At 38.9% G+C, this 14984-nt stretch overlaps 1 protein-coding gene across 2 annotated transcripts in view; it reads left to right on the top strand.

Annotated features, from left to right (window-relative positions):
* Positions 1-14984, top strand: part of cdh11 (cadherin 11, type 2, OB-cadherin (osteoblast)) — a 49464-nt gene that overhangs the window by 16741 nt on the left and 17739 nt on the right. Inside the window, exon 2 of one of the 2 annotated variants that reach the window (XM_077614177.1) lies at positions 8612-8668. The gene's annotated coding sequence lies outside the window, so the exon portion shown is untranslated. Of the gene's footprint in view, positions 1-8611; positions 8669-12190; positions 12447-14984 lie in introns of those variants that run through there. The other variant, XM_077614178.1, reaches the window with a different exon arrangement.

Genomic DNA, 14984 nt, shown 5'->3' on the forward strand with positions numbered 1-14984 from the left:
GCCCGGGATATATTGTAGGCTTTTATAGCTGAGGAAACCATGCTGAGTGGATTAAGGAATAGGTGAATGGCAGCCAATATTATGGTACCTTGACTTGGGAGTTTTAGTTTTTTTCTCCATCAAGCTTGTAACTCAATTAATAGACCAAGATATGTGAACATCATGCTATATTACGGCTTTCTTTTTTCCATATTGAAAATAAAATTAGTGTAGTTTCACATCCTGTTTCCAAAAGGCAGCTATTAATGTTGCCACAGAGGGATTCAGGTTATTTGCTGATGTCGATGCTTCAGCTTTGTGTTTGGAAGCTTCCGGTATGCAAGCAAAAGCTGCTGGAGGCTTTTAAAATATCCATACGACAGAGACTAAATACACAAGAACACTTTGTTCACCGTGCAAACAACTCCACAAAAATGGTGTCAGATCATTTTTTTGGAGCCAATTTTTGAAGTGTACATCAAAAATGCATTGCATTAGACGTCTGCCGCTTATAGTCAATGATGAGTGATACTTTGTTTTGCTACTTCTAGGTGATTTCTTTTAGGTATACGTACTTTATCTGACTATTTACTTTTCTATGTGCACGTTCTACAAAGCAAGACAGCTGAACAGTAAATGTTAAAAGGTTTACATAAGATTTCAGAATCTGTTCTATTGTACTCTACTTTCAGTTCTCAATGGCAACATCAATACTTCTACTAACTATTCTTTACAGACATATATGTTTATGTTCTACTACTTGAGTAAGAATGTAAGTAATTTAGTCACTTCTTTCCCCAGTACATAAAGGGTCTTTGGTGGTTTCCTCGACCCTCACCCTTTAACGGTAACATCGATTAGCCAGCCTAGTTGACGGTGCACCTTTTAAAAAGGACGAGTGAGCGTTTAGATTGCTTTGACCCCATGCCCTCATCTCTAATCAGCTTACAACACTTTGCCTCCATCGATCTCAAAGGCCAAACCCTCACATCAACAAAGACCCGGAAAGCCTATTGTTGGTGTTATTTATGATGTAGTCATTAGCACACGGCTTGACTGAGATATGAGTGTAAACCTTTTCAACGAATACCAGATATGTAACAAATAATTGACTTAAAATTTTAATTCAATTTGTGGTCACACTCCTAACTCAAGTCTGTTTGGAAGTCATTCACTTCTCTTTGATATTTTCAGTTCAATTCACATTGGGAGTTTTGATTCCCTCCCAAACCCAACCTACCGATCAATGTCTCCCAGGGCTTTTTACTAGCCTCCGCCCAGGCTTCTTCTTCTTCTCCTCCCGGCCGGTATTCTCTTGGTATTCTGTAGCCGCTTCCCTTCAGCTCCTAGCCTCTTATCTAAATCTCCATTCGGAGTCAGTCCGATAATGCAGGTCGCTCACCAATGACAAGCCTAAAAGGCATCCAGCGATCTAAAGAAAGAGGTGCAGTCATGATGAAGGATGGATGGACGGACGGATGGTAAAAAGCTTGCGGACGTAACGAGCTGCTTGATATAAAAGCAAGCGTACATCTGTTGTTTTGTTTCCTAACACTCACCGATTTATTTTAAGAGCCTCGGGCTGCGATAGATCAGCACCAAATATGCACCAGATGCCCAAGTGTTGGGCTAAATCCATGGGTTTCTCCCTTTACGAAAATATTTCTTATCGCCATTTTTTTTGCTTTGTCCATTTTTTTCCAAATTACATTTTTATTCTAAGAGAAAAAAACTAAACATTAAGTTAATCAATTTTCACAGACGTTTATTAGAAGAGTTATCCTCATCTGATGGTGAGTATATTCCAAAAAGTATGGCTATTGACCAGTAGATTGCAAAATGAAGTCTTTGATTTTACCAAAGCGGTTTTAAAGATTTTTAATTAGTATCGATGTTGTAATCGGGAGGATAATAATGAATTCCCATGCAGTTATCCGAAGAAAAAAAATGGAAGAGAATACAAGTGCATTATTAAAGCAATATTTCCTAATTACTTTAAGTAGCTTTTGGATTCATCCAGTACTGAACATGCTAATGAATAAAAAAAGAAATTCTTTCACTTTATCCAAACTCAATGACAATATTCTTCGATGTGAACTCTTGAGAACATTGCACGAATGTGACACTGCAGTGTAGCTAACTTTCTGTCATGCGTTGGCGCCATCTAAAGTGCTGACTGATCCTCGGGGGAAGTCAAATGCAGTGTTCTGTTCAAGGGCACTCGGGCAAAAGGATGTTGAGACCGACCTCTGAGCTGTGACCAGCCTTAATATGTTTCTATCCCTGCAGAGGGAGTCGGTTCTTTGAAATGAATTCGTGCTTGTGTGATAAGTCACACACGAGTTGGGAAAATTGCATGAAAAGTCTGGCAATTCGCTCATAGCTTAGGTCAAATGGCAAGGATCAAATTGTGGTCCCAGGAGGAGAAGTTTGTAGTGTGGCTTGTGAGTTGTTGAGGTGGTCAATATTGGTCATTCTCGCTTTGTCTCGGGTTAAATTGAGTCACACTTCATTGTTTAAATCATTGTCAAGAGTCAACAGGATGCGCACGGCCAATCCATTTTAAATCAGAGTGAACGATCAAGTTTCCGGAGCATTGACGGCGATGTGTCAGATCGTTTCAACTCGCAGTGAAATTATTTCTGCCAACTCTCCCACTCAAAATAAATTGGACATCTACCACCAATAAATGGTAGCCAATAAGCTTGGCTGTTCTATCCAATATCTATCTCGATATTGAGGCACTTCAGGTTGGACACCTGTTAAAAATCAAGATAAATTTGTTAAAACTGAACTATTGTTTTTGAAACTGAGGATTCTGCTGAATTTAAAGTCCAAAGGTGACTCAATTGAAAATATGAAGTGTGTGAATGGATGTTTTACTTTCCTACTAGAAGAAAATCAGAACATTTTAAAGTAGTTTTTTCCCCCACAATTGTAAAATTGATCACATTCTTGCACTTTTATCCCAATAACTGTATTGCAATATGAAGAGCTAATGATGATGGTATCTTAACTGCTGTAGGTTCTAACCTATCTGGTCTCAAAATCCAACTTCTAATGACATATCTCAAGTATCGCATGAAGCCAGACCTCCCAGTGGGACAACAAAAATACGTTAGATCGACACCTTTGGCCCTTTTTCACGGTTGAGTGTTCCGAATTGATCCACACCCGGGGTGTCTTTGCAAGCCCACACGTTTTATTTTTAGTTGTCTATCTTTCCACCCTCGCATCTCCCAGCACGCCTGCAGCCACCCATCCATCCGTCCATCGGTCAATCCGCGTCGCTGTGAAAGTGCGACCGCATCCACGCCTTAAATGAACCTTAAAAGCCTGATTGGGTTTCTTTATCCTCTTATTGGTAATACAATGTGCGGTCTGTGTGTGAGTGTAATGCGATGCAGGCTTTTAATTCAAGCAAGGAGATGGCGTCAGCAGGTGGAGGTCGTGACCCCTGCTGGAGGACACACTTGTAACCTGACAGGAAATTGATTTGGAGGTAAAGTGGAAGAACATGCCGGGCGGGAAAGCTGCTGGACTGTGTGATTGCTGCAGTGCGAGTGGGCTTGTCTGTGAGCGTGTGGTAGTGGGAAGAAAGAAAAATGGAAAGTGGAAATAAAAGAGCAAAAAAATCACCAATAAGGAATATATGTAAAAATATTTTTGTTCATACGGAGCCTATTGGAGCCTGTTGGAGCCTATCCCAGCTGAATTTGGGCGAAAGGCGGACTACACCCTAAACTGGTCGCCAGTACGTTAAAGGGCAACACTGAGTGGGAATCGAACCCATGCTGCCTGCAACATAGTCAGGATCTGAAGGTCAAATTTTATGAGTCATAAACGTTTTAATTTGACCTAAATCTCTTCTGAAAAATCCCCTGCAGATCTGAAAATTTGGACAGAAATATTTGTGGAAATGTATTAAATCATCTTCAGCTAACAGGAGTAGCCTGCTAGATGTCAATAAATATAGAGTTCAACATTTATCATTGAACAACTATAGCGCAGTGGTCGAATTTCTTAAAACAGCTCCTTGTATAAGAGTGACGTGAACCTGATAAAGTGTCCACTGGCTTAAATGAAAGGCGGACAGCGGGCTCACGTCCTGCCCATTTTGCAGGGAGGTAAAAGCAGTCATCTTCTAGTGGTGATGGGACAAATCAAGGCGCCATCCCTGTCCCACCTCTACCACCTGATCAATGCAATCAGAATGATGTTGGCCTTAAACAATTAGTTTAAAAAAGCTAGGAAGGCAAAATACAACATCATCTCTGGAATAGAGTCGCTATTTTGCAGTGCAACTTCAAAAAAAACCTCATGGTCCTTGGACGTCTTTTGCCATCAATGGCAGCCAATGAGTTAAGTAAATACACCAGATAACAATCAGTGTCGGCACATATTTTGTGCCAAACTCTTTCACCGGGATCATAGTATCTCTCTATTTCTTTCTCTAAGCACAAATACAAACACACACAAATAAATACACACACTGCACTAAAGCACACACTATCCCTCAAGCATTAGCCATGGAATTGAAAAACCTCTTCAGAGAAATAATGGAGTTGTGGCCACCCTGCAGCATTAATACGGTAGTGTGTGTGTGCGTGTGTGTGTGTGTATGTGTGTGTTTCTGTTGTCCTCAAGGTGGAAAATGAACCCCCTATGAACATGCGGTATTGGTTGATATTTGTACCATGAGAAATGTAATCTGAATTTGAATAGCTAAATTTGAATTTGAAATACTTCCCTTGAATAGATGAAATGTAAAATTAAAAGTAATGTAATTTCAAATTCTATTGTTGGATTAGAAAAAATGTGCTAAAAACTGGATATGAATCATTTAAAGTAAACATGTATGTTTAAATCTGTAATCGAGGAACTTTGAAACTCTTTGCAATTCTAATACCCCTTCACAAAAATGTTGACTCCTTTAATTTATTCACAAATTCTAATCTCGAAATTCAAATTTAGTTTGTAAAATTGTTGTAAAAGCATTTTTTTTTTTGATCCTCCTGGTAATTGCAACTTGGGTCACTCATATCGCAAGGCCTCATCATCTAGTAAATTGGTCATCTATGGCATTGATGGAATGCATGGCGAGTAAATTCCATGTAACCTAGTTCGCTAACGTTTTGTGTATAAAAATCCTGCTGTCGATTGTAGCAAATGACTGACCGATTTTGGAAACAGGCAAAGTTTGCGCAGCGGTCATTGTGGTCGGTCGCTAAAGAGCTTAGCAGACGGTGAAATAAAGAGGATTGTCTTGGGGATTTTTTTCTATGGAGTTTTATTATTATGCGCATAGATGAGAGCACAAATGAAAAACTGGGATTGTCCACATTTGGATAGGTCCCAAATTATAGATAGACCCTGAATACGTAGGTACGTGGGTTCGAGTGCCAAATGTTGTGTTTCCATTTGGTTGTTGCTGGAATGAAATGTTTTAATGTTCACTGTTTAGGTTTCAAGTTAGGTTTTAAAGCTGGTTTAGTACTTTAAGTTCTTCTTTTAAACTAAGGTTAGGGGAACAATCAAGTGTTGCAGTTGGGGTATGGTTCCAATCTTTGGTTTTTCTTACAAATATGACTTGTCAGGATGGGAGTTTCGACCAAGAGTTTTCAGGTTAAGGTTAAAAATGTGGTTGTTGAAGCAATGTTATCATTCTCAAGTTGGCTTTGAAGCCAGAATTTATGGTTCAAAGTCACAATTTGAGCTGACCTGAGCAGGGATGTTGTTTTGCTATTTGTCAATGCATTTTTTGAGCTTTTCCAGCCAGACAGAACAAAGACAAAATATTTAACCACGTACTGCTATTTTAAAAACAGACGACTTCAAGATGTGGTACGGGAAAAAATAAAAATAGAAGCACTGTCTGGAGAGAGCGTAGGTACACGAGAAAACATGGATAATACTAAAGACTGCACTGAGTCAAATGAGGAAGAGGAGAAGGAAGGATGTTCACCTATTAGTCACTAAACATCAAAAAGAGAGAAGTAAGGAAGAGAGGATGAATGAATCTTTTAAAGCTGGTCTTTAAGTATAGTTGTACACATTAGATCTATGTGTAGTTAATGTGGCTGCATACGCACACACAAAACTCAAGAAATGCCACGTTTGTCCAGTAATGTTTATCTAATCCCTGTAGATAAATGAGACATAAACACTATAAACACAGACACACGCAAGCACACACAAACACATCATCCGCACATTTCACACACGTTCCGACAGCTTGAAAGCTTCGCCATGAGTGTCGCGGCTGTCATTAGCTAAAAGGCCCGAGGCTGGAGTGAAACCAGAATAATTATTCTGATTACAGTCCCCCAACTGAGCTCTATCCAAACAAATTACGCTCTTGCGGATTAAAATCTGCGGTTTCAAAACACTGACCCTAGGAATGATGACATCATCGGCCTCTGTTTTGACCATGCAGTACTGGTCCACACTGCAGGGACGCAAGCACCCTGTGTTTGCATCCAACATTCCGATCATAAACTGTGTCAGGAGCATTTGGACTTGTAAAAGTCCAAATGGAGGTACGAGTCTGACAGAAATCCTTTCATCTTTTGCCTTGGTTTGGTTAACCCATAGAGTTATGCTTTGATATGAAAACACGTGCATCGTAGACAGCAGTTTACAGCAAATTTAGCAGTCTAATTTTATAACTTTTAACTTAATTCTAGAGCCAAACCAGATTATTTTTGTCCTGAGAAATGTGGATTTGTTTGGCAATGTTGATTCTGCCATTTTGGCAAATCAAATTCGATTAAGTGAATCAATTGGTTGATTAGTTCAAACATAAACATGAATAATGCATACAAATATTTTTCTCTTTCTTCCAATCTAAATTATAATCTGAAACATTTCAAATGAACATGCGTCTCTTTTCGATAAATGTTTACTGCTACACTTTGACTGGCCATGCGGTCATTTTTGATAACAACATTTCTCCACCCTGTTGATTTTACTGTCTGATTTAAACCCTGTTCTGAAGAAAATAGATTTTGTGAAGTGAAATCAATACAAAACATGTTCATGTTCTCAAGGCTGCGGCCGGGCATATGACATCAAATTCCAGGGCGTCGTGCTGCCACCCCATCGAAAAAAATAGAATCAATCTGCTTTAATTCATGCATCGCAAGCTATTACAGTATTGACACGGTTGTCTTGCAACACAGCGAGCAGCGGCGGAATCGATTGTGCAGACTTTATCACACAAGCGGCTCTAGTCTGAAGTGATGGCATCTGTATCTTCTATAGTACTTTCATTGAAGTGAAGCCATTGACCGCGTTAGGCCGACTGGCAGTTAAAAAAAAATACAGCAATGCCTTGAGGTACGAGTTGCAGGATTATAGATATGAGCAATCATTCGGCTGATGTTTAGACGTCAGTGGCAATGAAAATAGGAGTACTGGCATTAAATGATCATTTTTCAGCATCATTGGCGGTAATAGATGTCCACTCCATTTGAAATGGGACGAGTTGGTGGCCCATGGAGATCTATCAGCATCAATGGCAGCCAATGAGTGAGGCATATTATGCAGTTTTATAGTTCTCAGTGTTACTAAATAGGTTGTCACCCCTTAAGCGTTATCTCAATGTTTGAACAAATCACACTTTCCCCCCAACAATGTCCCAATAGAGGCACTCAGTATGTTCACAAGGTGAAGCTGGGAGGTTAAGCTGCTTGCTTCAGGGCTGATGAGGGCAAAGTGATATATCACAGTCATTAAAAAATACCTTAAAAAATACTATTTGCCACTTCCTCCTTAAAAAACATTACTTTTGGCTTTTTCTATGAGAGAAGAATGACCTCTTATTTAAAAAAAATCATTTACAACTAATTTATTTCACACAAATGTATGGAAGAGAACAAAAAAAATGCTAAAAATAGTGGTAATCTCCGTCCGTGACTGAGATGTAATATTGAATATTTGAAAGAATATTTTGGGCGTCAAGTCAAAAGCTGCCAAGGGGCGCACCACGTCCTCCTTAAAAAACATTACTTTTGGCTTTTTCTATGAGAGTAGAATGACCTCTGATTTTTTAAAAATCATTTACAACAAAATTATTTCACACAAATATATGGAAGAGAACAAAAAAATCGCTAAAAATAGTGGTACTCTCCGTCCGTGACTGAGATGTAATATTGAATATTTGAAAGAATATTTTGGGCGTCAAGTCAAAAGCTGCCAAGCGGCGCGCGGGTAGCGTCTCTTCAAATTTAGTCCTGGGCACACATGAATTAAATATATTTGTGTTGAATTTTAGCATCGGTAGTCATGCACGAATAGGCGGCACGCGTTTGTTTTGACACACGATGCACGTCAGCTGACAGTGACTCCGACAACAATTTAAAAGTCTCTAACCGGTTCTCCGCTGGTGCACCGTCAGCCTGCTGCTGCCGCTGCGCCGGCTGCTCTCTGCTGTGACTTAACTCGTTCAATTTTCTTGTTTTTTTTCCCCCCGCAAATTACTACCAGCAGTGCTTTTGACAGCCAGTTGTTATTTTTAGATGCACAGGCCCCCGGATAATGTTTTTTATTTATGGTGACAAGTAAACACGATGAAGATGTATTGTACTTTTTTAAAGGCAAAAGGTTAAATCTTTGCTTTTTGTCTTTACAGGCTGATTGCTGTGCAGAGGAGAGTTTCATTGGATGTGACGCCAGTAATGAGCTAAAGGTGGGTGCTGCCAGTTTTGACCCTTCCGCTGTCGGTGAGTGTGTGTACGTTTGTGTGAGTGTGTTGAATCAAAAGGCTTGTGAATTGACGTTGACGCGTCTCGCCTGCTTAGCATTCTGTTTAACGTGCTTCCTCCCTCAAGCGGAGGGCGAGTCAAAGTGACGGTTGAAAGGAAGCCATTTTTCTCCTTTTTTTTCAAGGGCTTGACGATACGTACTGCGAAATTGCCTTGTTTTGACGTTTTTGAGCTATTTTCCAAATCCAAGCTGAACATATAATGGGGTGTGACATCCTGGCGATAATATATAGCTCGCATGAACCTTAAAAAATGTCTCAGTAAACCATTGGGTTTGTTGAAACATGGAATTTGGTAGGCATGACAATCCTTTTAAAAAAAGGCTCTTTAAGCCATGCCAGACTGTACACAGCTCTGCCTTTTTGGCTGAAGTGGCCACTAAGGGTTATTTTGGGCAGATTTGATCAAAAGATTTTCTTCAATGGCCACTAGACAAATGATGCCACAAAATCACGGTATTTAAAATTTCAGCCCCCGAAGCTATTTTCAAGTAACAAGGGTATGCAAATCAAGATGAGACCCAGGAAAAAGACTCCCTTCCAGCTGGGAATGGTTTGAACTGGTGGTCAAGGGGTTATTTTGGGCAAAATTCCTTCAAAATCTAGTGATTTTTCTCCAATGGTTCCTAGATAATGCCTTGCCATCCTTAAAAAAATCCAGTTTGCCACGTTTTATGTGGGTTTTTTGCCACTTTTGAACGTACCACGAGACATTTCATTGGTTGGCCAACCTGCAGCGACATGCTCAATAGTACTATAGTAAATATACAAAAATGTATTTTATATGATCTGGCATAGGGAGAGGAAATAAGACATTTGCCCTCTGGTGACACCTTCTCAAAGTCGAGCGTATCGCAGACGCCACAACTCTTTAACACATCCACCCCCTCCTACCAATTGCCTGGAAGAGTTGAATAGATTAAAAAAGGTAGATCTAATCGATACTGCGAGTGCTTATCAGCGGCTGGCAGAGCCAACGAGCCGATTTCAGAGCGACACGTTCTAATCCTTCAAATTCATGCTGGTAAACAGAAAAGATATATTGCATTCACACTGTCCACAACTTTGGATCGGGATTCCAGAAGTCAAAATTCACTTTAATTTGAACGTGAAGCTCCTGTTGGAAATTTAACGGTGGGCTACCAAATGTAGAGTCAAATTTTAACACTTTTCTCTCACTCTCTCTCTCTCATTTATATATATATATATATACATATATATATATATATATATATATATATATATATATATATATATATATATATATATATATATATATGTATGTGTGTATTTATATATATATTTATATATATATACCGTATTTTCACGACTATAAGGCGCACTGCATTATAAGGCGCACCACATTATAAGGTGCACCCTGAATAACACATTTTAATTTTTTTTCCATATATAAAGCACACTGGATTATAAGGCGCCCTGTCTATTTTGGAGAAAATTTAAGACTTTTAAGTGCGCCTTATAGTCGTGAAAATACGGTATATATATATATATATATATATATATATATATATATATATATATATATATATATATATATATATATATATATATATATATATATATATATATATATATATATGTATGTATATAGATACATATGTATTTTTTTCCTCCCTAAAAGTGACAGTGACGGGTGTCTGGCAGTGGTGATAAGCGGCGGGTATTAGCCAGCGAGGGCGGAGATTCGCACAAAACGGCAGCAGACTGAGTTTTAATGCCCTTTACTCGTATTGATTAGCCCGCGGGGCTGACTGATCGGCAGTGAGATACAGGAGAGCACACATCAATAAAAAGCCGTGGCCAGCTTTTTAAAGGCGCTCCGACACACAAAAGGGGAATAAATTACACTTTGCTCTGCTGGGTTGCAAAAGTTGTTTGGTGCCTAAAAAGCCAAGCGAGCAAAATAAACATTCAAGACCTTTAAATATAAAAACTTCTCGTTTGGAAAAGCACTACTTTGGTGGAAACTTTTTATGAGAATTTGGGCGTTCATGACATCCATGACATTTTGGTCCAATAAAAGAGGACGGATTGACTGGGATGATTTGGAAGCTATCAATCACTGCCAACCGTTCTAGTTAAAATGGAGTGGACGAGTTTTTTCCCCTATTTCATAAGCATATGAATTTATCTTACACAACTTAACTCAAACAATCTAAATATGGCATTCACAACAGTTGCAGCAATACCATTCGGTTTAATTGTTTTTCTTCAATGAATCGGATAACAAAAACCTGTTTTAATGCTAATTACTGATTAAAATTGGACATTACTTTCAATTGATTAGGCAGTAAATACACCAACATAAAACTGATTCCATATGAGTTACTGAGTTGGGATACAATATGCCAGTGAAAGGACAAAAATATTGATATATTGATTCTAGAGCAAGGGTGTCAGACTCGGGTTGGTTCGCGGGCCGCAGTAACGTCAACTCGATTTCATGTGGGCCGGACCATTTTAGATATAATATTTAGATTTTTTTTTATAAATGGATTAAATGAACTGGATCAAAAGCCCTGAATATTCCGTTTTTATAGATCTAAAAAAAGGGTTTATTTATTATTTGAGCTTTTTTTCTAAGTAAGGGGAAATCTCTTTTAATCAACTTCAAAAATTATAAATTTTATAAATTTTTAGATTTTACAAAATGATTTTTGAACTAAAAACAGAAAAAAATGACTAAAAATTTACAATTATCGATTTAAAAGGAGGAAAATCAGGAAATTTAATATACATCTATAACTACCATTTTAATTTGATTCTAAAACAGAAAGTCGGCACTCATGATTTACTTTCCCAGGCCTCACAAAATGATGCAGAGGGCCAGATTTGGCCCCCGGGCCACCACTTTGACACCTGTGTTCTAGAGTCAAAGCAGATATTTGCAAATGTCTTATTGCGATGAAGCACAAAGTCAAATTTCTGGAAAAATTGCATTAAGTGTTGAGAGGATGACATGTTCATGCTTTGGCCAATTTTAAAGTAAACAATGCCTATCAGTCATAAATAAATAATTGTTGATAAATCAATAAACTGCTAAACCGCCAACATTGGCATTATGGATAAACAGGAATTTGCCATTTGAACAAAATTTGCATTGACATTTTCTCCATTCAAACTATGCACTAATGTGGAAAAACATTTTTAACCATTACCATATTCTTTCTTTGCCTCATTTTTTCCCTACTATTATTTCCCCCCCATCAAATCACATGTAAATACACCAGCAGCACACATAAGTAGGCCTTTCGGGGGTGGTGTTGTTGGAAGAACATGTATAGAGGTGGAGGAAATTCAAATATGTCAGATAGAAGAATACACACACAAACAACAAATGTAAGCCCTGGGGGATTAAGTCACTGAGGGGAAGAATGGAGGGGCCGGGGGGTGGGAAAAAGAGGATTTCCATGTAGCGTTGCTTCCTTTTTGATATCTCACTCATGTTTCATATTTAATATCTTTACTCTGCAGTCCACCGACACGCACGATTGGCTGAGCTGGTCTGCAAATCCCCTATTTTCGCTCTATTCATCTCTCTTTCACTCGCTTCCTTCCTTCCTGTTCCACCTCCTCATTTTCCCACCTGCCTTTAATGAGAGGCGCTAATAAGATGGACGGATGGACGCTGTAACGGCCACTTCACTGCCCCACTGCGCCATCATAATTGACAGTTGCAATGGTGAGATAAAACAGGTTTTTTTTTATGAGCTGTACACTTAATGCACAAATACATCGGCAAAAATGACTGGGACCCCCACCCTGGCCGTATAACTTCATCCCAGCATGGAAAATCCAATTTACAGTCACTTATAACCTTATTTAATGTGCCGAAATGGAATCTCTGCCTTTAATTGGAATTGATTCAAGACATTTTGGGGTCAATGTCTTCATCTAACTGCAAGTAACACAAGAGAGAGAAAAGCTAGAGACACATTTTTCAGCATTCTGACTGTCACCTTGACTTATGCTTCCATTTGTTTTCTGTCCCTGCTTGTAACTCAAAAGATTTGTAACTCACCTCAGCTTTTCTCATTCAAACAGAAAAGATTGCTTTTAAAAATCAAGATAAAATCAGCAATGAGATAACTTGTAAATTGAGATACGGCTGCATTACAAAAAAAGATCAGGCAATAAAATGGACAGATATTAATTACTTAATTGGGCAGGCAATAAGTTAACATCCAGGGTGAACATAGTCAATGAGGCCCTCTTGTGGCATGGTGGACTGCTGACCGTGTAATTTTGAAGTGTTAAAGAGTTTTAAACTACTTTTCCAATAATCACCATCTTCTTATACACTGACTCAACATTTTTTTTTACACCGTACGTAACCACATGCCGACTCACACACTCTTAGAAAGGCGCATATTTGATTTTCCTCATGTCTGCCCCCCTTTTCTGTCTTCGTTTGGTTTCTCTCTGTGGCCGATTGTCCAATGGAAGAATCCCAAGCATTTTATTTTCCCTTTAGGCTTAAATCGTTTCCAGACGTTTCCCTTTGGGTAGAATGCACGCACACATACACACACAGACGCACACAGGCGTCCTAAAGGGACATAATTTAATTTCTTTTCAGTGCGCTGTTGCGTTATGGTGGCGTATTAGTAGATTTTCTAAGCGCTCTTCTCTGCTTTGGATGAAAGGAAACAAAGGGAGAAAGGAAAACATTGTTTGTGACCTCATCGTGGTTGTCTTGTAGTAGCCACAGAGAATTTGAAGGAATCTTGGGGATTTTGAGGGGGAATTGGAGGTTAACGTGAGAAACTACAGACTAATTTGATCGTCTCATTTCTGTTGGGAATGGGAACCCAGAGCTGAAACTAAAACCCTTTAAATCCAATCCATTGTTTCAAATTGCAAACATAACCAGATTAGATTTGGTCATGTCATCACATAGGATAATGCTGGCCTTTCAAAAGACCTGAATAGTAACCATGCTTTAAATATTTACCGTGTGCACGGATACGCCACTTAAATTGCATCTTCAGTGTGGAGGAGGACTGAGAATTAAAGTACCAATGCAATCCAATATGTACCTTTCGAGAACTCTTCCAACAACTGGTTGCCCTTAACAAAATGATGATAGACATCCAATCTTGTGGCGTCCAATCATCATTCTGTTGTCAATTCAAATGATTTTAGAACTATGAGATCCATCTGAAGTGGGACGGTGGAAGGGAATTAACTTTGAGGCCTTCATTTTAAAATCAAATTTAAAAACGTTCCCACTTATATGTGAGACCCTTAACCCTAAACCCGAATCTTTGTTTGAAATCCTCACGCCCAAATTTGGCAACTTGAAAACTACCATTATACCTTCATTTCTAACCCTAATTTGAATTCATAACCCTTGTTTGAAACCTGTATTTAAACCTTAATTTCGAACCTTAATTTGATACGCCAACCGTTTGGATCAATAATTATATGGCAGAGGACAGAAAAAAAAAATCTGCCGCACCTACATAATTAATATTCACTCTGCGGGGTGTACTGTAATATAGTGCAGCAGTCAATTATTGTGTCATTTCAACAGTGAGACGGTAATTGCCATTCCAGACACTACTGAACTGTGACAGGGGAAACGAAAGAACAAAAGGCAGATAAATGGAGAAATAATGCATGGAAGTGAAAGAACGAGGAGTATTAATTAAAATGGCAGTTAATTGAGGGTGCCCTTCCAATTTCTATTTGAGTCAATAATGACCGCGCTGGCCGTGGCACACGAGCACAAACCAAGTCTTTTTTTTCCCGTTCTAAATTGAACATCGGAGATTAGCCCATGCTAATTAAAAGGGTTAAATGGTGGGCGAAGTCGTTAAAGAGCCCCAAATGCGGCGGTCAACGGTCTGATCGGAGGCGGCTTTGTTTCGCCTGCGGGTTCGAGGCATCTCATTTGGAGGCACTTTGCAAACGTTTGCCTTGAACAAAACGGACCAATCGGCTTGCTTTCCGATGTTTGTGATGGGCTAATTGGGAGTCAACTAGCCGAAAAGTCCGCAGTTATGACTTCCTTTGTTTAAAACGATGTCAAATATAATTGCAGAGAATCAGCAGCAAATGTCCCCTTATGCACTTGAGTCATGATCCAAATGTTCCAATGCTACAAAAACAAGCATGCTTTTCAAATGACTCCCATTAATTGCTCTATGTTTACAAAATAAAGTTGTTGTGACATTTACATTTATCACATGAATATAACATTGCAGTACAGAAGGCA

The sequence above is a fragment of the Stigmatopora argus genome, chromosome 11, assembly GCF_051989625.1.
Source record: "Stigmatopora argus isolate UIUO_Sarg chromosome 11, RoL_Sarg_1.0, whole genome shotgun sequence".
NCBI lineage: Eukaryota > Metazoa > Chordata > Actinopteri > Syngnathiformes > Syngnathidae > Stigmatopora > Stigmatopora argus.